At 36.1% G+C, this 25,627-nt stretch overlaps 1 long non-coding RNA gene across 2 annotated transcripts in view; it reads right to left on the bottom strand.

Annotated features, from left to right (window-relative positions):
- Positions 1–25,627, bottom strand: part of LOC128671156 (uncharacterized) — a 31,902-nt gene that overhangs the window by 4,471 nt on the left and 1,804 nt on the right. The window contains exons 2-3 of one of the 2 annotated variants that reach the window (XR_008404820.1): positions 23,135–23,358; positions 1,489–1,788 (exon numbers count right to left, since the gene is read on the bottom strand). This is a non-coding gene — a long non-coding RNA (uncharacterized LOC128671156). Of the gene's footprint in view, positions 1–1,488; positions 1,789–23,134; positions 23,359–25,627 lie in introns of those variants that run through there. The other variant, XR_010369933.1, reaches the window with a different exon arrangement.

Genomic DNA, 25,627 nt, shown 5'->3' with positions numbered 1-25,627 from the left:
TATATGGGCCTTACATATGGAGGAACAAAAAGTCGAATATTTTTTAATATAATATATTTATTTAATCAAAATAAGAACCATTGTTATCTACGCACTTTTGCCATCTCATAGGTAGTTCATTGATCCCTTTACTAAAAAACCATTCGGACGGGAATCAATAAAATCTTTGAAGCCGGTTTGGACTGCCCTATATGAGTTGAATTTTTTCCCTTGGAAGAAATTATCCGAATTTCCAAAAAAATGGTATTCTGTTGGAGCAAGGTCCGGGGAGTACGGTGGATGTCTTAGACATTCCAATTGAAGCTCCTCTAATTTGGTAGCAGTCTGTTGTGCATTGCCGTGAAATAGCAGTGACGTGGTGCCATTGACCAGCCTCGGTTCTTTAGCAGCTAACTTTTCCATCATAGTTTGCAGATTTGAGAAAACTGTAATGAACGACACCGGCACTAGTCCACCAAACGCTTACAAGTAACTTTTTTTGGGTCAATTTTCCCTTGGGGCAGGATTTGGCTGGCTGGCCAGGATCCAGCCATTACGATGAGCGTTTCTGATTATCTAGAGAGTCCACTTTTCATCACAGATAATGATTTGATTTAAAAACCCTTCATTCATTATTGTGCCGGTTAAGTAATGTAACGCAGCAGTCGACACGCGTTTGACGGTTTGCTTCACTCAATTCGTGAGGTTTAATATTCAACAATCTACCTTTCAAGTTTAATATTCCCAATTTGCTTCAAGTTGATTAAAATAGTTTTATCACTAACACCAAAGCCTGAATCCAACTCGGACGTGGTTTACGATGGATTCGCTTCCACAATAGCCTTCAATTCTTCATTATCAACTAGGGTCTCCGGCCGTCCACGGGGCTTGTTGTGCAGGTCGAAATTTTCAGAATGAAAACGTTGGAACCAAAAACGCACTGTGTTTTCTTTTGTGACACAATCGCCATACACATCATTAACTCTTCGAGCCGTTTCCGCAGCACTGGTGCCACGGTGGAACTCGTACTCGTAAATAACGCGATATTTCAAGTTTTCCATTTTGTAAACTGAGTGACACAAACAGAAAAATCAGAAGAAAAAAATAACAAATGAATGACGTTTAACGAAACACAAATACATGTGTAAATAGCTGTATAAATTTTAATATGGAATTCCTAACCAAAGAGGAGAAATTTGTGATTAAAGTGGCCAGTACAACAAAAGGCCAATTTCATATGTAAGGACCATCTACCCTATGTCCTTCTCCATACTTCAAACTACATATATGCACAATTTCAAGAAGATTAGTTGAGTACATAGAACGTGATGAGATAACAAAGAAACATTCAAACATTCGCATTCGATGTAAGAATTAGGATTAGCTTTTATTCACTACCTCGCCCGTGTGAATTTCCCACGGCAACAATACTTTTTCTGGGATTTAAGATATACTATATCCTTCTCATAGGTATGCATTTCAAGAATATTGGTTATACCCCCAGAAATATATAAAGAATGAAGAAGTAAAAAAAATATATCTTAGGTAAAAAAGTATTATAAACTCTGTCATGCGTTATATTCTTTCTAATTTCAATTATTAATATATGTAACATAATTAAATCGCCGATTGCGTCGCGAAATGTTAATATAACAATCATTTTCGAACAATTGCGGATAAAAATACCACTCACACCAACCGGATAGTCCATTGTAAAACCTTCTAAACTATATTTCTTGTGTTTTTACTCCGTACAGACCGTGGTTTCACACCTGACTTCCCCCAATGCAGCTAAGTCGAGTGGCTAAGCTGAAACAAAGTGAGACAATTAGGAAAATCTAAAGGTGCTCCCACACAGAGTGTTACGATATTTTATCTATGGTGTTATGAAATGTTAGAAAACATTTGTTGTCTCTTTCCTTAACACATTCTTGACAAAGGATTGTCAAAGACGCAAGTGTTGTAACACGCTGTGTGGAAGCACCTTAAGAGTAGAGCAGTATCCGTAGTGCGGCTTGCGATTCAGTTTTCATTAACGAATATTTTAGCTGTGAAATTCTTTCAATCAATCATGGCATGGCATTTTATGATGCGATGACAACCATACCGCCATGTGATTGGTTGAATGCCAATCACTGTGAAGATTTGATAGTTTAAAATCACTAGATTACTGAGGGTGATTAAGTAGTGTACTGTGTTTTTTATACAGCCGAGACGGAAAACAAGCATGTCGATCAGCTGATTGGAAGTGGTCACCGCAGCCAACGGACGCTTGCAATATCTGCGTCAACCACCTGCTTCAGATGAAGGAAAACATTGTGGGAATATCTATTCTAGTGTAAATGCATTTACACTATCTAAACATCACGCGGCATCTTTCGCAAGAAGTAACATCAATGGGCGAAGTGCGTGTTTACATTTCATTTCTTTCTGGGGGCTTTTTAGGGATTGGTTTTAGAAAAAAAAATTATGTCCGAACGAAGGTCTTTATAATTGCGCACGCGCACCAAATTTTATCAAAATCGGTCCATCGGTTTAGCCGTGACAGTCAGACAGATAGACTTTCTCATTTATAACATTAGTATGGATGTATGGATTATTCAGATTCGGTAAATAACCATCCAAATGAAAAATATCACACAAACAAGTGAAGATTCTAACTTGACAAAAATAAACTATGAATTTCTGACCAACTTTTACCATTTGTGATGCGCTTTACCCTTTCAACGAGTCACATTGTAACACACTTTCCGTCTTAATATTTTACAAGACTCGACAAAGCTCAATGCTTTTTGTATCCAAGACAAACCGCAAACTTCTTATTAAAGAGAAAAACAATCTGCTAAAATTTGTAACTTAACGTAAGACATAGAACTCGTTTTATTAACAGCCTGATTATATTCACTATTCAGTGCTGCGTATACTTACAAGCAACTTAAATACAATACCTAACCATAAAATATGTAACCAAAAGGAAGATTTACATAATTACAACCATTTAAAAAGATCACTATCATACCCACAAAGGCCTATCATATACTTAACTTAATTGAAATAAATTAATACACTTTACCTTAACAATTGAAAATCTACTTTTATGTTCTCACCAAAATTACTTCCAGTATAAATTGAGTTGTTCTATGGAACACAAGGGACTCCTTATAAAGTGGTACAAAAGATGCCTAACCCAGAAACGATAAAGATCATGGAATTTAAAATAACAGGGCGATCGAAGTGTCATCGTCTGTATATTAAACGAAAAATAATGAGGCAGCGACAACAGAACGGTTGAGGTTCCAGAATCTACCTACGAGTATATCTCAAAATAAGACAATTTTCTACTTCCTTAATATGTCCCTTATACAACATAAATTTTTAATTATGCCAAAAAATAAAATGGGGCTATCAGTATCTATTACTGATAATATGTGCATAGTCAAAACATAAAAAATCGAAATCCAAAATTTATCCAAAAACATCAATAATAATTGGTTACAATACTTGAGTGCGCCACCTGACTAATACGCTTCATAGTAAAGGTAGGTTCAGTGCAGCGGTTCACATAAAGTCGATTTTAATTGATAAATTCTGGGAATTCTTTTTATTTATTTATTTATTACCTATACCAGGGTCATTGTACGCGAGAGCGAGAGACGATAAACTATGAATTGGAATAATTGGAGTTTCAAACTACGTATATTAATTCATTGATATTTTGGGATAACCTCAATAATTTTGGTGATAAACGATAATATTAAATTTTGATTACTCACATGTATTAATAAGGTCTTTAATATTAAGCCTTTAAATTTTTTGGCATAATTAAAAATTTATGGTGTATATAAATTTAAAATTAACAAGCTTCTAGTATCCATAATGCAAGATTATCCGTCACTGTTAGTGAACAATCAATATTAACCCAATCGGAGGGACCAAACTGGTTGGCCCCTTATTTTAGGATGGTTGACTCGACGAAGAAGAAGAGTACGTCTATGGCACTTCTGTTTCTCTTATGTTATGCTCAATTTTGTTATAAAGAGACTCTTTTGCATACGAAGTTCGTTAAGTTTAATTACGAAGCCCAGCGGACATGGTTATACCTTTAAGGTAATTTTCTGAGAACTAAGGGCCGCCCACTTTAAAATATTCAACGTATTCGTTTTATCTTTTGTTAACGCCCTTGCATCATTTGAAAATATAAAGGAACAGATAAAAATAATTACAACAAAGTAGTTTTGTAATCAAAAGATACATTTTTATGGTCATAGAATATATAATTTAACTTCAATACAAATGAACTTTTGAAACAAAACAAAAGAAAATTTTCAATCCCATATTTTCATTATTATAGAATCATTTAACAAATGGTTCACAAATACAACTATGCAGCAATAATTTTTCCACCAAGTTATTGAAATAAAAATATATTTTCTGATATTTACATGTTTTGCTTGTTAAAAATAATAAATATCGATTAAGTTTAGTACCAAACTTAAACCAGAATAATTACTTTCAGCCTCAAACTACTACACTATGAATCGTAACATATAATACAGACAATATAGATTTTGTTTTTCATCGCCACAACGAATCCTTACAAATTATAAAACAAAGTCCTTTGCCGCGTCTGTCTGTCACTGTTCGCGGCAAACTCAAAAATTACTGCATTTGCATCATGCGGTTTTCACCAATAGATAGTGTGATTCCTGAGGAACGTTTAGGTGTATGATTTATTATGTTTTTCCCCGAGTGAAGCAGGGACGGGCGTTTGTTAAAAATTAAATATGTTACACTTTAAGCGGCAATACCACACGGGGCTATCGAATTTCACTTCACCCCCCTGCGTATTCTACAAAGCGTAATTTTATATAGACTCGATGAATATTCAAAGGCCACTTTAAAAATACAGACTCCTCTCGCCGTATGCTAATTCGCTTTAGTATTTATGGATTGGCTCTCTTCTACCGTCTGAAAAGCTTGGAGTACTATTTGTATATGGATGATTAATAAACACTAGTGAAACGAGCGATTTCCAGAGATATTTTTCCAATTGAAAATTATTTGGCGGCATAGAACTATAATTACACTTTTTATACAACAATTCAAAGATCATTTAATATTTTCAGTCTAGATTAATACGTTAATATAAATTGTGTTAAAAATCAAAATTAAAAATTTATCTAGAAAAAGAGATATGAATCTGGACAGCACTTATTAAAAGATTATCCAAAAATTATGTAACAGTCACTTTAACAAATTAAATTGTGTAAATATTAATATGCTTGATCATAATAAATAAACTACAAGCGATGGCGCGACGACATCTTGTCATAATGGCGGGAAACCGGATTGAATCGAGAGTTATGAAGCAGAAAGGGAAGGCCTTTGCCCAGCAGTGGCAAACAAAACTACTAGCATTTCTAAAAGACTAATGCTGAGCAGAAACGTATCTGAGAGCGAAGTGCGGATTTGCATTTCACTTCTCATTATCGCAACGAACTAATCACATTGCAGTGTGGTTGTCGTTACGTAACAATGCCGCGCTGTAATTGGTTAGCTGCATCTCACTGCGAATCGACTCAATGGTGAGATGTAAAGCATAGTCGTACTACGCATACTGATTGACCACCAATAGTGTAAGGCAAATTCTGACGATATACAGGCGCTGCAAGCAACGCCGGGATAAAATTGCATTTTCAGTTTACCTACGTGACTTCCTTCATTCCACAGGCTTTCTTATAAACTCATGTCATTGCAACAACCCACAAACGAACATAAAACTAACCTTTTCTGTAGTTTATTACCGCAGCAGTCATATTTCACGTCTCGCGTCGTGTGAAGCCAACAAAAAGTAACATTTTTGCGCCGCGAAGTCAGAAGTAAGGTGGTGACTCACATTTATTATCCCGAAGACGGATTTCGGTCGCTCAAATAAGATTTTCTCTTTTCCTTTTTTTATATTCATGAGGACATTTTAGTCGTTATAGCTTGACCACAATACAATAAAGTCCTACGTACAGTAAGGACACTCTCCGCCCCCCACTCGAAACGATTCCTTCCCCTTCCTTCGTCTTCCCCATTCAGTGTCAACTGGATTTTAATTTTCAGTTGAAAGCGCATATATTTTAAACTACTCACATTAGCGCGTTTCATTTCACGCACACTAAAGTGTCAAGCCCGCGGCTGGACAGTCATGAACATCACACCGAATAAAACAAACTTTCTTCTTACATCCGTCGTCGTATTCCTCATTCCTCAAGATTCGTGTCGTGTGGAATGTAACACATACAACGACTTCCTTGGTAATATCAATGGAGTGATTTGCCTGCTCCATTTCACATAGGTACTGATAAATCATCAACTAATTAACTAATTTCTTAAATTTTATGCGTAATTAACGTTTTAAAGTAACACTGCATAAAAAGTAATACTTACCTAGCTATAGTATCTAGATTTTGTTCCGTCATGTAAAAAGTTACGTTGTTATTGCATATAATTTTTTCTTGTATGTTCTTATCATAGTCAGGATCACATTAAATAAAAAAGTAATATAATTAAATACAAACTCGAATAAAAATAAAATAAATATCTAAAATCAAAATATCAGTGTTGCCGTATGATTAGATATTGCCATTGTTGGTTATAAATTAATTTGGCGAGCCGACTGTGGTCAGAACACACTTTTGTTTGCCAAGTGGCCACAAAAGACCCGTTGAAGTAAAACAATCGGCGAGCGAGCTTTACGTGAGCTTAGAAGACTGTGGAGTATGTATTTCAGAACGCCTTTGTAAAAATTACATACAGATACAGCATAAATCAATTAATTTTATTTAAATTTTATCTAGCGCCAGGCCGGCCTCGCACGATAAATCATCTAAATAAAAATTAAAACTGCATTATAATCCGTTACGCGATTTAAAAGAAACTGTCAGACACGTATGGCGGGACTTTGTTTTATACCATCTACTGATGTTAAAATTGTATCTTCCAAGTCAATATCGAGTTAAATGACGACCTCGGTGGCGCAGTGGTAAAGTGCTTGCCTCTGAACCGAGAGGTCCCGGGTTCGATCTCCGGTCGGGTCATGATCAAATACGTATCGTTGAGTTAGTATCCCATAACACAAGTCTCGAACATACTTTGGGTCTAGCTCGATCTGTGTGATTTGTGCTAATATATTATTAATTTCTTTTTTACTATGTACAGACATAGTCCAGTTACAATTTTATTATAAGTAGAGATGTCGTATTCTAATGTTCAAAATTGACGATTTAAATCTAGATGCCTTTTCAAGCATGAACAAAATCGTTACGACTAGATATCTAACGAAGCCGAAAACAAGAGACAAGAGGAATCAAAGTTCTGCCTGCTCTGTTTCCTCCAAAATTCCTCCAATTTTGCGGTAGACAGAGTAAAATGACGAAATATGCACACGATACATAATAGGCGTACCCGATCAACTCCTAAAATTCAGGATATTCCACAGCATACACAGAGCATGCGACGTGAACTACGAACATAGTTATATTTTATTCGTGATCACGTTCAAAACCTCTAACGAAGTTTCCCCAAAGGGTAAAAGTTTGTTATTTGCAATCAAAAGGCGACATACGACGACCGTATAAAGTAAAAAAAAAATATTTTTCATCAGATTTCTAAGTAAGTACCTATTACCTACCTAAAACCGTTGTACGTTGTCATTTTCTGATTAGGCTTTAATTTTTTTCTTCTTAATAATACCTAAGTGTAAGTTTTGTTAATAAACTCAATGTCAATTCATGAAAGAGATAGGGATAAAATAAAAGAATGTCTATCCATAATTCCATACCAATATTACCAATATTAAACATGAGAAAGTGTCTCTGTCTGTTCCGCTTTCACAGCTAAACCACTGGACCGATTTTTATGAAATTTAGTATCCATGTAACTAAAGACCACCGTTATAGCATAAGTTCCTTTTTATTTTTTCAAAAATCAGTCCCCAAATTACCATAATGGGGTTTTTATGAAAATCATATTTGTTTCAATAGAACGCGTGCGAAGCCGCGGGCAAAAGCTAGTTATTTATAATCTGTATAGGTATAGAATCTGTAGAGGTATAGAATAGGAAAATAGGTAACGAAGCAATCTATAGACGTATCGAGTAATCACAGAGTTATTCCCCACACGCAGAACACAATTCCAACGGAAAATACATTTCAATTCTTTATTGAATCCCTTCCCGCGGCCCATAACTTAACCCCTGGGAATTAGCAGTGCCACAGAGTATAAAATAGTTCTCACTTACAGACGGTTCAGGGTTCTCTTCCTTACATGTCATAAAAATTATTATAAAAGTTCTCTGCTGCTATTCGCGATAAACTCAAAAACCACTGCACATTTTCATGCCGTTTTCACCAATAGATAGTGTGATTCCTGAGGAAGGTTTTGGTGTATATTTGTATTTATATTTGTGGAACCTCAAAAAGTATATCAAAACACCGGCCTCCGTGCTTCAAAACTTTCTTTACTATTATTTGCACAATTTATTCCCGAAGGTTTATATTTTATAGACCTCATGCGACGCCGGTCCAGGTCGCTAGTTAACTAAATAAATAGTTTATTTTTTAACTTGGGTTTTGCGTCGTCAGAGCCGCGAATGCAACCTGGTGGGATTTTTTATAAGCATTCTCGTAACTCGATAGCCTTATAAACCCACACTATCGGCGAACTCTGACAGTTGCCAACTAAACTACGTACTTTGAATGTGAACTTTTTATTATCGTAAACAAAATATACGTTTTTCTTCTTCTTTATGTACCTATTCAATACTGAATTATGGCCCGCAACCGGCTAGTTCGACGGACTTTTTTTTAATTTTTGTAAAGTAAAAATACACTTACTGTTTTCAACAATTCAAATATACAAAATATGAGAATTTCATATTGAGCAATCATCTCAGATTGATGAAGACTAGGGTCTATAGATCTATATCACAGATCTCCAGTGCACTCCTCGGTAGTGTATAGCTAGCAATGTATACCCCTGTGGGGTCATACCACTAATCGTGCCTATACTTTGAAGGGAAAACATCAGTCCAGGAGAACAGAATTCGTTTCATACTATTCACAGAGGTTTTGTTATTTATTGATTACTTGATTGGCTCTCGAGTTGTTCGTGTGTTTTTGTGACTGCTTTTATAATATAATAGTGTTACTTACAAAAAAAATTAAATATTTGATCCTATACGAAACGCCTATTATAAATAACTAGCAGTCTGTCCCGGCTTCGTTCGCGCAAAAACAAAATAAATTGCACACCTTCCTCACTAACTATTGGTGAAAACCGCATGAAAATCTATTGCACGGATTTTCATCTCAGTTTTTTGTGAGTTTATAACGAACAGACAAACAGACAGACGCGGCAAAGAACTTTGTTTTATAATATGTAAGGATGGCATATCAATGGATGGTTTTACTTAACTAGTTTCAACAGAACTTAACAAAATAGTCGATTTGCAAAAATCGTATCCATTCTCATGGTTTTATTAAATTTTATTTCAATTTATCAATCATCATGAAAGGATATTCTTGTTGCTGACTGACAAACAAGTGAAGCCGTAAAGATTTTCTTAGACAGTTGGGTCTAGAGTAGGCACTTGTTTGGAATGTAGTTCAGTTTCCTTGGGGTTACGTATAGCGATAAGAGAGGTTTTCCCGAAATGTACACGGGAATGGGATAAATACACATTTCCGATATCGCGAGCAAAAGCTGGTTCAATTATAAAGTTTATTAATATAGTCATTTTTTAGCTGTTCTTACCCAAATTTAGGTCACAGTGGTAAAAAATTATTAGAAAAGACATGAAAATTTCCTCAGTCATTTTTAACTGGTCAGAATCTGAAACCTGGTGTTGTTATTCGAAATTTTTGCTGTTAATGAATGCTCACATATCGCCGGATGGCAATCGGCTCGTTAGCGGGTATACTTGATCACAAAAGTGTTTTCTCATTATCACTTTTTTAAAGTGATTTTTTTATGTGTGATTGTTGTTTACCCGTTTATTATGTCAGTTATTTTTTTTGTATTAACATTGATGTATGTGTGTGTACTGTGGCTACAGATAAAGTTTTAATCTATCTATCTAAAGTGCCAACTGCATTTTATTTGAAACCATCAAATAAATATTTGGTGTTTTGACTCCCGTCTGTGCGGTAGCAAGAAAACAGTCAAGCGTGTGTATGGAGGTGTTCTTTGCCACAAATGAAAAATCACCATTGAAGTGAAGTGCATTTATAACTACTATTACTATTCGTATGACTGTGAATTTTTCAGTCAAACCGGCTCTATTAATAGACATATATTTTGCCATTCTGAAATCCGTATATCAAAATGCGTCATACTGCGAATAAAAACTTATTTGCATAACGCTTTTGTCGGCGAGCGTCCAGCGTCCAAACAGTCGCAATCAGTGAGGGCTCGTGTTTGCGATGCCCAAGCGCAAATTGGACGATGCCAGGTGCCACTCGACGTGCGAAATAATGGCTGAAGTGCAGATAAATTACCTTTTCAGCTGCATCCTTCGCCATAACAACTGTGGCGAAGGGCGGAAGAAGAATGGTCATTATAACGTTGTAGATTTTGTCGCCAAAACCGCATGAAAGCTTCATCAACTGAAGATATCTGCACTTACTCTGAGAGACTAGACATTGTCGGGACTGGACGTAATAGGTCACTGGACTGTTTAGAATACTAGTCATTCTGAGACACTCTACATTGTGAGACTGGACGCGTTATAGGACACTGGACTCTTTAACACATTAGACATTGTAGGAGACCTAGTATTGTCAGCCTGAATGCTTATTTTTATTCCAATTAGGCAAACGCTAAACCCTAATTAGCCGCCTGAAACACCAAGTGTTTCACACGCGCGTTACCGACCTTGTGTCTTAGGGTCTTTTGATATAGCACCCTGTACTTTAACTATACTGTCCGTGTGTCCGTAGGCTGTGGTGTTTGCTTACTATCAGGCAACCTGCATGCTGGTTTGCCCACTATACTTTAAAAAAAAACTACTGCGTCTCTCACCCTTCCATCCGGAACACAACAATTAATAAATAAATAAATAATAATAATAAATATATTGGGACAAATCACACAGATTGAGCTAGTCCCAAAGTAAGTTCGAGACTTGTGTTATGGGATACTAACTCAACGATACTATATTTTATAATATATATAAATATACATCCAAGACCCGGGCCAATCAGAAAAAGATCATTTTCCATCATGACCCGACCGGGGATCGAACCCGGGACCTCTCGGTTCAGTGGCAAGAACCTTACCACTGCGCCACCGAGGTTGTCAAGCATTTCTATTGCAGAAGTATGTACTATTTTAGGGACACCCATCGCCACAGTGTTTTATGGATTGCCTTCATATTCAAATTCAAAATATTTATTTCAGAAATAGCCCAAATGAAGTTTGATTAAAATTATTAACGTGTACTAGTGTTAGTAAAAACAAATATTTTATATAGACACAAACACAATACAGCATTAAGACGCAACTAACGCTGATCCAATGGTAGATCGGTTAATACTTTCATAGGAGGCACACTGTTTTATACACGAAGGGTCATGAGGCTCCCTCTATTATGGTTTAACGCTACGATGGACAACTGGGAATCTCAACAACTTATATTTTTATACCATTTTTATCAGAACTCGATAACAAACGTAATAATCTTCCCCCCATCCAGCCATCTCGCAGGGGAGATGAGAAGGGCGAGCGAAGTCTCCAGGACATCATCACCTTGTTCAAGGAGACCGACCCTGACGACACGTGCCTACCTTCATGGCGGAGAAGCTGTCCAAGCTGCCACCAGTCACGTTCGACCACGTCGAAACGACCTAGTTTTTAAGAATATTTTATTTATACGTATGTTAAGTCTGTAAGGTATCTATAATATGGGTCACTGGCATTTGTATTGTTTTTTTATACTGTACTTACGTTATTACCTGAAATAAAATGATGTATTATATTATATTATTATTATTATAAGAGTGAACGACTATAGTTAGTTATTTAATTCGAAAATCCAACAATTTGTTTTATGTTTGACAGAAAACAAAATAACAATACGGAAAGCGTTATTTTTTTCGGATCGTCTTCAAAATTAAACAGTAATTATCGCAATAAATTCCCGTTCAACACGATGTATCATGCATATTGATTAAACTGGACATTTTAAATAATTACCGAGCAGTAGCCACGTTTACAGTACAAGCGACCAAGGGACATTTGCGCCAGTAGTGGCCGTTTTTAAATATTCACTGCAACATGCGACTGACGCGCGACATCATTTATCATTAAACTTTTGAGTAATTAAAAAATGCCATTATGTTTTAAATACTCAATTGGTTTATGTTCGTGGTTGTTTTTTTTTTTCTTATTTAAGTCTAAGTAAGTAATAATGTTATTACTCTACTCAACATGAAATTTAAAAATATATTATTATACAGTGTTTCTTTCTGTTTACCAAATAGGTAGTATTAAAGTACAATTATTTGTTTACCAAGTTTAGGCGTGTACTATGGTGTGTACCTAAACATTCCTCAGGTACCTATGTTATTGTGGTTTTAAACGAGCGAAGTCGTAACGGGCCGCTAGCTTTACATAATTATTCAGAAAAAACATCTTTTAAATTCTTAATTAACATATGTAATTTATTCATTTAATTATTAAAATTTTGTCATTTTTTAATAATGTTGTGAATTCGTCCTCTTAATTTTTAATATCTATGTGTATAAGGCCTACATTTGTTAATTGACGTCTTTGGAGAAAAGGCCGCGGTGAAGTTTGTTGCGCCGCTTCTTCACTTGTGCTTTGGAAGCCGGCAGTAGACTTAGTTTAAGTAATTTTATTGACGTCAATAAGTGATGTATATCATCCTAAAGAATTTTGAATTTGAACTAAAGCTTATGTTTTGCTTTAATTTTGAGGCTGTATTCATATTCAGTTCAGAGTTTCTTTTACATACCTACAGTATATTTTTCTACTCAGCCGTGAAATGAAGTTACAATTTACATGCATAAATTGGGATTTCCGAAAGTAGACAAACTCCACGCAATTTAATTATTTGTTATATAATTACAGTTATACAATTTTATTATTTTTAGGAATTATAAATTAATTAACCGCTTTTGAACGTGAATATTCAAAAGCGGTTAATTAATTTATAATTCCTATATAAATGGCTTCTGTGGCTTATCGAGTCCAGAAAATGTCGATTTTCATTATACTAACGTTAATTAGAGACGCTGTAAGCAAGATATAAGATAATATCTCCTCTTTGTAAAAGGATCCGGTGTTACATTTCCTTCGATATGGACGTCGAGGGAAGAGGCGAGTTGAAAAAATAAGAGACTGAGTTTTATTTTTTAAAATAAAACAAGATTGTGAGAGACTGCTGAATGAACTGCATCTCAAAGTCTGTATCTCAGTTGTTTAGGTGTTGTACAAGACTACAAGTATACCTAAGTACTAATAACAATCTTATCACCTAACTAAATTGAAACCGAGCTAACCTAAAAAAAGTAACCAGATTATATACCTAATAATCTAAAATGGTTATTAATACTTTACTTACTTCAACTTCCTCTTTGTCTTAAATAATCGCGAAAATAATATTTCAATTTATTTTTTAAATGGTATTTAGATGAAGTACCCGATTTGTGTGAGAACCTAAATATCTACACTGATCATGCTGTATTATTGTGAGAGTCATTATGCAGGGTTAATTCTAGCATCGATTCTCTCAAACTCAAATATATTTATGGTGATAACTGTGCGTAGTTATAAAGTATAGGTAGTACATGCGAATATTCATTGTTTGCCAGGCAGGCATGCAATATTTAAAATTACAATATGCAATAATAAAAAAAAGTAAAATGTTTAAAAAGTATTTAAAAGTGCACTAGTATTAATAAGATTAATAGGAGTGTTTTTTTTTGTTGTATGACAAAATATTCAAATTAATAAAATACGTCGTTTAGACAACTCATCTCCATAAACAAATTAGGGCGGCCAATATCTCCATTTGTCGAGCCATTGAATAAGGCTGCCTACATAAGTTTAAAATCCCATTAATAATACACAACAATCAAAAGCACTGCGGCTTTACTTTATATTTCGAGCGAGTAGATTAAAGTAACCGAGTATAGGTTATGATACAATGTAGCATATAACAATAGACACAATTCTCTTGAAAACAATCCAATTACGACTCGATGGGCTGAAGGGGATCGCTGTTCTCCGACTGAGAAAATGAAGACGAATTACATTGAGGGAACAAGGACTGACGTGGAAACTGAATAAGAGACGGAATGGCGACCAAGAGCGAGCGGTGTTGCGTCAGAAATTATTTTTACAAGCTTTTATTTAACTTGCAATGTAACTATGTATGTTTATGTCTGTATGTCGCTATGTGTCTGGTGGAATCTTGCGGCTCAAGTTTGAAGCATATCTTCAACCAATTGAGCTGTAATTTTGTACACTCTTTACTTTGGATGATAGCATGACCTGATAATGCACCCAGGAACACTCCAGACTTTACTGGTTCTTCTTACTTCTGGTTCTAGTACTTCCGGTTTACTGCAGGAACATAATTTAGATGACACATTAAATGCAATAAGATCTCTCGAAAAGCAACAAAAGCTTGTGTCAAAAATTACATTTAAGTAAAATAAAAACTTTTTTGAAATGACTTAACATGACGGAGAACGACGCAGCGCGACTGAGCAATGAGGCACGGATCTTAATGGTAATTCCATATCTACAAATATAGGTTTTAAGCAGTTATACGTATACTGATGATATGGTTCCCATAACTAGTCAATGTAAATTGTATAGAACTTGTTTTGTTCTCTTTAAGAATACAAAAAGACTCATTAGCTCCTTAATGATACATCAATTTTTCCTCATTCAAATAAGTGTATTTATAACATTTATGAACAAAAATGAGGAAAAGTGTTCGTTGAATAATGAGTCCGAAAACAATGAAGAAGATAATTCATGTTTGTTCACCCATCCAATGACCGACCATTGTGATAGTGTCTTAACCGCCACATCACAGTGGTGGGAACCACTGCGACATTGAGCTCCTTAATCTATACTATTATTATAAATCTAATCTAAGATAATCTCCGAAACTACTGAACCGATTTCAAAAATTATTTCACCATTAGAAAGTCACTTTATGCAAGATTGCTGTAGGCTACATTTCATCTCAAAATTCCCACGGGAGCGAAGCCTCGGGCAACATCTAGTAAGTATAAAATATAGTGAGAAGAATATAGGCTACAATGTTGGAAGCTAACGTAAATACAGTTGTTATGTACTTACACGACACTGCTACAAAGCAAATGGACAGCAAGATTTTATCACGCGAAGCATAATGTAATTGTTTTATCCTTTGCTGACGTTCTTGTGCACTTTACGAGGGCGGAGCTGCAGGCACTAGCTATTAGGCCCGACCCCGCTTTACTCGGTTTAAAACCATAATTTATACTATTATTATAAAGTAAGCGTAGTAGGTAAGCATTTGTGAATTTGTATGTTTGAGGCGGGTGTAAAGGTATGAATGTCATAAGATGCATGTAGTGAGGTACCCTCTCAAATCAATAAAAATCAGTTTGATACGAATCATGGTTTCATTAACACCTTAACATTAAACTCTGAAACTGCCGAAGCGATTTCAAAAACTCTTTCGGTACATTATGCAAGATATTATTTTATCTCAAAATTCCCACGGGAGCGAAGCCCCGGGCAACATCTAGTAAATTATACACCTAAACCAGAAATCACATTATCAACACTAAAAACTGTACATAGATCCGTCCAGTAGTTTTGAGTTTATCGCGTTCTTACACACACCTGTGTGCGACAGGGGGACTTCTCTATATAATCTGTAAGGTCTTACACCACCATCTTTGAGTTATAGGACATCTGGCCAGCGTAATGCCGGCTAACAAACTAACTCCAAATTAAACGCCGAAACGAATGCATAAACATTGTGTAGTTTAATTTAAGAGATTTTGTTTACCGCCATGAGAAATAAGCAATGTGCAAGCTACCTATGCAGAATCCGCAAAATTCGCTTGACCCCCGCGATAGTATGTAGCCGGCATAAAAGTGTGCGTGCCGTACCATGAAATTGCTCCGGCTCAGGCTCGTGGGACGCCGCGACACATTCACGTCTCACGTCCCACGCCGCGGCTTGCCTTTATTCATTTCCCGCCATCTCGCGGGAACACTGTGAAGCTATAATAGGTAAAACTGGAAGCCAAAATCCCATGATAAATTCAACGATTGATTTGTTTATTGTGGATTTTTAAATTAGGTATGCACGTGTTTACTTATAAAATAAGTTATTTTTACTTATAAAATAAGTTATTTATTATACCTAAATACCTATTTGTACCAGTGTCGTTTATCATAGAACAAAAATTAACAATATAAAATTTAATCGTCATAATAATTTAAATTAACGACATTTAGGTACAATAACAACCATTTTCGTATCTGTTGGCAGGCATTATAATGTCTTAATTAAAACATAATACTGTAATGACAAAGGAAGAAAGCCGAATACGGGCTCCATTTCAGATCCGCGTTACTAATTTAAAACAAGGAACCGCCATTAAAAGCATACCTTTTCCATAACGTGTAAACCACTTGCAAATTTATTCAGCGCTCATCAAATAATATACTGGCAACATTTGCTAACCTCAAAATTTGGACGTTGACAGCTAGAATTTAAGGTCGAGTTTCGTTGCGTCAACGGTGCGAAATATTTCAATTTACGTATTATTCTGGCAATTTGCATTGCAGTAGCTGTTGTTGAGATGTACTGCTGGACTACTCTGATGTCCTAGGGATTCGTATAATCACGTATTTTGCATTGCTCGCTACGGAACTAGTGATGGGCTTAAGGAAACATTTCCCGGATTTATATTTAAATCAAATTGGAACGAATCACTGATTGCATTTCGAAACGGATTAATGTACATTATTGGATGTTAACGGTAAACAGAATGTGCTGTTATTTTTAATAACGCTAAGCATTTAAAATGTAATCCATAATGTAAGTCTGTAGGTATGTTTGTTAAATTTACATTATCATTTGCTTTAACTGTAAATAAACACATTAACTGGAATTCATTATATCGACACCAGAGGTCACTTCATGCCATTTTGGCCACAATGCGTAGGTTACTTATAATTATTTGGATTCAGAATTTTCCGCATTATGTACGAATTGGCATTATATTATTGTAGCGCATTTAAAATGTTCATATATTTCAGTATCATACATGTCGATAGTGATACCTATCAACATCGACTTACCACGTAGCTCAACATCCACATCACTAGGGATGCGTTTCGCTTGACATTTTCCGAGGATTAACGTTATAAAGAGGGCGGATGTAGTGTCGTTGAGACTTAGTGTTGCCATCTGAAAAATGTACTTGTAAAAAAATATTCGAATTTAAAATAATGTATTCTGTTTTGATGATAGGCTGATAAATCCCCCACCACGAAACCACCAGTCCGTGGCGTGGATTCGTATTCTATCGTTGAAATAAATTGGAATTTGAATCGTGCAAAAGGCATGTTAAGACTGACTTTATTAAGATACCTACATGGAAATGTCCAGTTTTATAATACTCAGCTTCCATATTTACTCTAAATTTATCTCAGATAAATCAACTAGAGGCAGTTCAGCGCAAGAATGCTACCTGGCCTTCCAACAGTTAGTTTAATTTAATATTATTGTATTATTCGTTGTAATGTTATTGTTGAGTAAATAAAGATTTTTATCAGACGCAGGATTAACTAATGCTATTACCCACATTAATCTGCCTGAATACCCACATATGATTCCTGAATAGGCCTCGAACCCGGGATAATCAAACTACAGGCGTACTGTTAACTACTCAACAAACATACCGCACTTTCCTAGCTTATCGTCACTAATCTAAACAAATGGGTTGAAGGATCACAAAAATCAAAAATCTAAGATATTAAGTAATTAGGATAAGATATAAGATATTAAGTAAGTTACAGTGTCAATCAATGCACAATAGTGATAAATTATTAGCTGTAATATCATTTTAGTAATCTGTTAGGATCTAAAAACCCATTTATGCAAAATAAATCTATACCTAATGTTAGTCCATTTAATTTTTTAAAGCCAAAGGCAAATGTCAGGATTAGATGCCAATGACAATACTGTATACCTTATGTAACGTAGATAATTCTTCTTTAAATTACAAAAAAGTATGAATTACAATAAACTGAGCAAAACACCAAGGACATTATCATACATAAAACCATCCCATAAATGTATTATGTAAAACAGGCCGAACGCTTATGCGCAGCGTGCATTCTGCACGCAGTTGCCAAATGAGGCCATTCCAATGTTTAAAGTAGCTCTGTGATTGTCCCTTGTTTTACAACACAAATACGCCACTAGAAGAATAACGGTTCGGCAAAATTCTATTTGCCAGAAATAAAAATTGCATACGTATTAAATTGCATTTATCAATGGAAAATATAATTACGCGCGAAATGTTTTAATTACATTATGCACATGCAGCTGTAATATCTAATTTTGTTAATTGATTAATGTGTAGACTGCATAAAATTTAAAATGCATGCAATTTTGTTCGTACCTGCATAAACAAAGTCGCTACCCGCTAGGTATTTGGTCCTTCGTCCTATATATGCTTAGATCATTAAAACTACGCAACGGATATTAATGCGGCCTTTTAAATAGATATATTGATTCAAGAGGAAGGTTTAGTTGTGTAATTTTTACGTTTTTACTCGAGAGAAGCAGGGCCGAGGTTTAGTTGTGTAATTTATTATGTTTTTACTCGAGAGAAGCAGGGACGGGTTGTTAGTTTAAAATAATTTGGCTTTGACATTGACATATAATTTCAAACGAAAAAAAAATCGGGACGGCCATTTTGCTCTCATTCTAATACGTTCACGACCACCTCATATTTTTTCAAATAGACTGATGTGCCAGCGTCTTGTCTGTGAGCGTATAAAATGAGCCGTATAAAGACCTTAAATATTACCTATTGTTCTATAAGCTAACGTAATCCGGAGTCTTTTTTATATGACGGCAGCACCTTATCAGAGACTAGAAGTCCGTCCAGGCGTCGCTCGGGTAAAACTATAATAATAACATGTAGCCTATGTCACTCCAAGAGGATTCGTCTATCTATGTGTCAAATTTCATCAAAATCGTCCAAAAGTAAGTAGTTTTTGATTTTATACAAACAAAAATACAAAACTTTTCTCTATATAATATTAGTATGGATGACACTATCTAAAGTTAACATAATGATATAATCATGGACGTATGGATATAATATTGAAGTAGCAATAGATATATAGGTAAGTTAATTTGCGGCGAAGCGCTTTGAAGCCACGGGCCAGCGGTCGGCAGCGGTCTGCAGAATCACAGGGCTCCGCACTCCATGTAACCAGAAGACCTAATTGCCGTCGATTAGTCTGCATTTACAATGTATACTTGGGCATAGATTAGTGTTGCTGAACTATCAATCGTTTTACTATCGATAGTTTTCATTCAATAAAGGCCACAGTATCGATTGTACTATTGATAACTCAAATAGAAGCAATAGGTACCTACTAGCTATCAAATGAGTGCAGATAATATCGATACTATTGACAGTGTTGCTTTTAATAAATTATTGATAGTATCAATACTATCGAAAATATCGATAGTCCTTCAATTGTTAAACTATCGATAGTCTTTCGATTAACAATCGATAGTCGACTATCAAGCGGCAACACTATAACCTGTTCAATCGTAAAAGTTCTTCACATTAAACATGGTAGAAGATACGACGAGTTTCTGCTGCTCGTGTTTTTAAAAGCTTTTATTATATGTACCTATAAGTAACTAGTTAAGTAATATGTTTATCTATGTTTATATATATATGTCTCTCTCTAATATGTGCCGTTCCACGGGTGAAGGTACAAAAAGGTCGATTTTTAGTTACGCATATTTAATATGCTACTAAAAAACTAATTCAGATCAAAAATAAAAACATGTTTTAAGCCGTGAAATGTCATATATTTTTAAACCCCGACGACAAACGTACCTAGGTGACATTATAAGTATAACGTGCTTGTGTATCTATGTCTGTCCGTGGCATCGTAGCAGCCAAACGATTTTGACCCGAATCTGAATCGATTTTGTTCGAGTTTTTTTTATTTTTATTTGAAAGATAATCTAATCGAGTGTTCTTAGCTGTGTTTGAAAAATGTGTGATCAACCGTTTGGAAACCATTCAGCTTCTCTCTCAGATGAGAGGAAGCCAGAACAACTTCAGAATCGAAAGTTTATGAAATTTCAAATTTATTTTTTATTAATAAAATACTTAATCTTTTTTTTAGCCTTTTATCTAATCCACCTGAGCTGGATATCACCAAGTTCAACATAAAGTGCTAGTGTTGTTGCCAACAACAAAAATGTTTTATGGAGTGGTAAAAACAGAAAATCCTTTGCTTATTCCTCCATCCCTCGCGTACTTTTAAAAGCGTCAATCGTAAAAGTACTTCACCTCTGAAGTTGGGCTCCGAAGCTTGCAATGCTTTTAACACCTATAGTTTATTTGTATTATTTACCGTTCTTTAAAAGGCACTCAATGTGACGGCAGTTTTCCGTCCTTTTAGGTCGTAGACAAAGACAATTTTAGACAGAAACGCACGTTACGCCTGCTGCACTCTATCGCTGAACTCTGACAGATGCCGCCGACGCGACGCAAACGCATGATTGCGTAGTTTGTATGAGAGCTTTAATCGCAATGAAAAACCGGAAATGTGTACCGAATCTGCTCAAGTTTGGTGAACTGTGTCGCATTAGAAGAATACACGAGAAGAAACTGAACCACCTGCTACCGGTGAAGGAAAACATCGTGAGGAAACCTGCTACGCTGTGAAATGGAGAAATCAATGGCAAACCACTACATTATTAGTGCTAAGAAAGTTGTTATGTAAGTATGTTTCAATTCACGTAATGACCACGACCCGCAGTCACGACGAAATACTATACTATGAAGACTATGAAGAGTAGAGAGCGAGCCTTCCACACGTGGAGTTATAAGCTTTACGATTAGGTACCTATATCTCATTACGAGTAGGTAGACAAAAGACTAGATCACGATTGGACTAGATCTCTGTTCGGCTAGATCTCAGTTTAACTATTTGCGAATTGACTAAATCAATATCGGACAAGGTTAAGTAAGTTGGTCTGCTTGTTTTCTTTTTTCTACAAAGTTTTATTTAGTTTATCCGTGTCTGTCTGCTACTGCGGATACATAATTGCGTACACGATGGTCAAAACTAGTATATTTAAATCTTACTTGAACAGAGAAATCGAATTGACACAAATTTTTCATTTCTCTCTCTTTCTCATCTGAACGTTTTCCCAGTACTTCCTCCACCGCAGATTGCACCTCATTTGCTGTAAAATACAGGAATTTATTTTCTTGAAAAGTTAATAAAGAACATGTTTACAAAAACCTTCTTCATTTAAAACATTTCTTACGCTCAAAAAAACACCTTATCTAAATACTTTGTGGCTTTATTGTAAACGTAGTGTTAGCGCATAAACATTACTTTTGCTGCATTGAGGCCACAGAGTACAATCTACAGAGAATACTTATCATATTGTCTCAAAGTGTAGTAGGTACCTATATTAGAGCTATTTTTTTATTGCCACATACATTCATAAATAACTTTGAAAGGCATGATATTTCAATCTACTTTTACCTCCGATTAATCTACTTTTACCTCCCTATTCGTGGCACGAAATATGAAGGTAAGACAGATATAATTGTTTAGTTCATAATAAATTCATATGAATTTTCTGTGATAAATATTCTCCTTACCGTACTAGAGCAATAGGCATAAGTATATTATTGTAATGTGTCTGGTCGAAATACAAAAGGAAAGGGTACTCGTAAGTTTAGTATTTAATTCTGCATTGTTTGCTTCTCAGAATTGTAGCATAAATGAATGAATCATCTTCTATCCATTTCATAGATGGGTTTGCGCCGCATGGGTTGCATTATGAATGCGTTAAAGCCCGTTGAAACAATTCTGATTTCACGTGTTATTTGATTTGTTCTACTGCATTGGGTGAGTCCACAATGTAAGGCTAGAACGGACACGAGGTCAACGGACGCACAGCATCAAACATATGAAACACGCCTTTAAATTAATATTATAATCATAATAAGTACTGCATGATGATCATAGTGCGCCCCTTCGTTCAGTCTTGATGTCCGTCCACAGGCAACACAGAACAACGCAAAGATTGTATGAAGTGTCAACACCAACGGAGCACGACCGACTGAGCATGAGCATGAATGAGGCATGGCTCTTACACTAGTAGATACGCAACTGGTTGTCGCATATCCGCACTAGGATTAATTTTTTTTTTGCTTATAGCATGGACCCACACGTAGGCTGTAAGGTTGTATCTCCTCCGTACCGAGGCGAAGCAAAGATGGCACGCGCGATACAGCCCGTTAAAAGCACAATGGCACGAACAGCTGTTAGTTTTGCTTTCATGTTCTGGAAGATTGTGAGATATTGCTGTTTTATAATTACACGTGCTTAATGATGTCGATAACGACGCAGTCTTAGAATTGTTGTTGGAGGCTTGAAAACATAACGCATGATTAGAAGACCTACCACAAAACATATACATATATTTAAACACGTAGCACGTTACCGTCCACATTCTGTCTCTTTTTCCCATATCGTGTACGCAGCGTGTAAAAAAAGAGAGAACGTGCGGACGCAATTACGTGCTACGTGTTTTATGTTTCATGGTAACACCGCTGGGCACAATGACCGTGTCAACCCCCAATGTGTATGCCTGTTTTCCATTATACCAAAAAACAAAGAAACACAAATAGAAATATTTTCTTTTTATAATATTGGTACTTACCTATGGATATTTTTATAGCTATAACATGTCCCACTTCAGGGAAAAAGCCTCCCCTCTCTTTTTCCACGTGTCTGTCGAATGTCCCAAGCTCATCCGAGCATCTAGTACTAGACCTACCTCGCTTTCTGTACCCGTCAGTTGGAATCCAGGTTGTAAGAATGTGGGCATCTCTCAGGCTGCATACGGCAAACGTGACCCGCCTAGCCGCCGTTTCTCCTACATCTGTCAGTTTTGTGATGGATCGCAGCATAGTGTTTCGAACTCGATCAGTTAATTTAACACCTAATAAATGCGCTCCATGGCTTGTAGGCATACCTACCTTCAGCTTGAATGGATTATACCTAAAGAGAAAAATAAGTTTGTTTCAATCAATTCAATCTTCTTGAAATATTGCATACATATAGTTTGAAGTACGGAGAAGGACCCACATGGGAAATCACGCGGGCGAGGCCGCGAGCAAAAGCTAGTTTTATATAATCTGTGTCACACATAGGTACACTAGTTCTCGCTGCCGCAGAAGTCTGTCAAATCAGCTCAAGTCTCGTGGCCTATAAATTTCACGCAGAAAACGAACCCTATTTCCATGTCCCACTATTCGATGTCACACTATTTCCTGATGTGTTCCCCTTGCATTCATTACTTTGATTCCAGCTAATGCAAATATGTACTTATAATTAATTTTGTATGTTATATTTGTACTTAACTTAATAACAGATCGATGGAAGGGTTCCTAAAATCAAGTTCATTTATTAATGCCTCAGATATTTAGGATAACTTCAGTTAGTTGCACTTATGAAAGTAGGTACTAATGCGTTTACTGTTAAAAACAAACAAATAGTCTCAGAGCTCAAAAAACTCACTTTTTAGCGCCAAAAAACAAAATTAGCACAGCCCTAGTCACAATTTCAATTGACAAATAGATATAGAAAAAAAAAAGGAAATATTATTTTTCTTAGGTATTTACTTTTCAATGTCATATTTGTCTATCGGCTACGAAAACTATTTGTACCTTATTCGTCTTGTCACCGCAGAATATAGCGTATCCTTTTCTATGGCCTTGAGCCACGCGTTGGATCTAAACAAGCGGTAATAAAGAGAACTAGCCTATTCCCGTCCGAGCTATGACAACTGCGGATATTGAAACCACACACTCTTTGCGTGTCACGCTCACGCCTGGACGGGAGAGTGTTGGCATTATCAAAGGAATCGTCTAGTTCTCTAGTTCTACTCGATTCATGTCAGCGTCTCTACGATGGCGGAAAGTCAGGGGCCAGGACAGTATTAGTATTAATATACCTACAGTCAAGTAGTAAATAGTCCCCTGATAGACGTTTTTTTTTTCGCAAATAAGTTCAAAATACACACATTCGGTCGGAGCTATATGTATACCAAGCAGTGGGTCACGCGGAGCAGAATGATGATACGTATTCAGAATCGGCAGAGAAAGTCTATTCCAAAAGTGCATATAGATTCATTCATTCGTGCATTCTAACTGGGCTGGTCTTAAAATCAGAGCCAAAGCTACAAAATTTAAACATTTATTTTTTACGCGGGCCTTAGGCGACCACAGCTTTAAATGCAACCGCGAACACGCGAAGATTCAAGAGAGATAGAGGAGTTTTCTTTTGGTCCCACTACCCTACCTATTATAAGTAATTATATGAAATGGCATTGGCCGTTACATGGTTTGGAATGGTCATGGTTTCTGGAAACAGAAAATCCATTAGTGATATCACGTTATAGCATTAAAAAGTAGACAGAAATGAAAACAAAACATCGATCACTCTCGTAGTGATACGCTCGCAGAGGATAGAATAAAAGCGACACGACGAAAGTAAATATCGACTACATACAATGCAAGGAGATGACAATTTTAGTCTCACTGTCTCTTGTGGTTGCATTCCGGCTGTGACGCGAAATATAAGATTTGACTCTCATCTTATGACACATTGTTCTCAAAAGGCTTTATCCTTTGGTCGCCTCGTACGACATTCAAGGGAGGTTTTGGAGAGTTCTTATTGTGCGCGACAAACGTTTTTCCTGCCCTACAGCAGAGGGGTTAGTGTGGGTTTGCATTTCATTTGTCACCATCGATTCGTCGAAGTGAGACTCAACGAACCAATCTTATTGCAGCGTGGTAGTCGTTGCGTCACAATGGCGCACTGTGATTGGTTAGCTGCATCTCTCTTCGAATCGATTCGATGGTGAGAAGTGAAATCGAAACAGGACATCTCCACTTACGTTCCGCATTTAAGGCCACCACATCTCTAATTTTACAGGTAAATTTTTAAGGTCAGCTCCACATGATGAACTCAATGAAGAAAGCGGATATGTATTTATTTTTGATACCCATACATCACAGACATAACTGCCAGCTCGAGTATCCGACGGAGAATCAATCCGTCAAATCGTATAAAAGGGCAGTATTATTGTGTTCGCGGAAATAATTGTGCTGATTCCGGACGGTTATGATGTGGTTATGATATAATATATTATTATTATGTTGATACGCATTTTCAGCTACGGGTCCATTGGGACCGGTCCTTTGAGGCATTCATGGGGCCGAAGCCAACATTGAAGAGGCCTTTTTGTACCTTTTTATTCTAAAAT

This window comes from Plodia interpunctella, chromosome 7, assembly GCF_027563975.2.
Source record: "Plodia interpunctella isolate USDA-ARS_2022_Savannah chromosome 7, ilPloInte3.2, whole genome shotgun sequence".
In the NCBI taxonomy this organism is placed as follows: Eukaryota; Metazoa; Arthropoda; class Insecta; order Lepidoptera; family Pyralidae; genus Plodia; species Plodia interpunctella.
The sequence above is the reverse complement of the archived record's forward strand: the minus strand, read 5'-3'. Positions and strand labels throughout refer to the sequence as shown.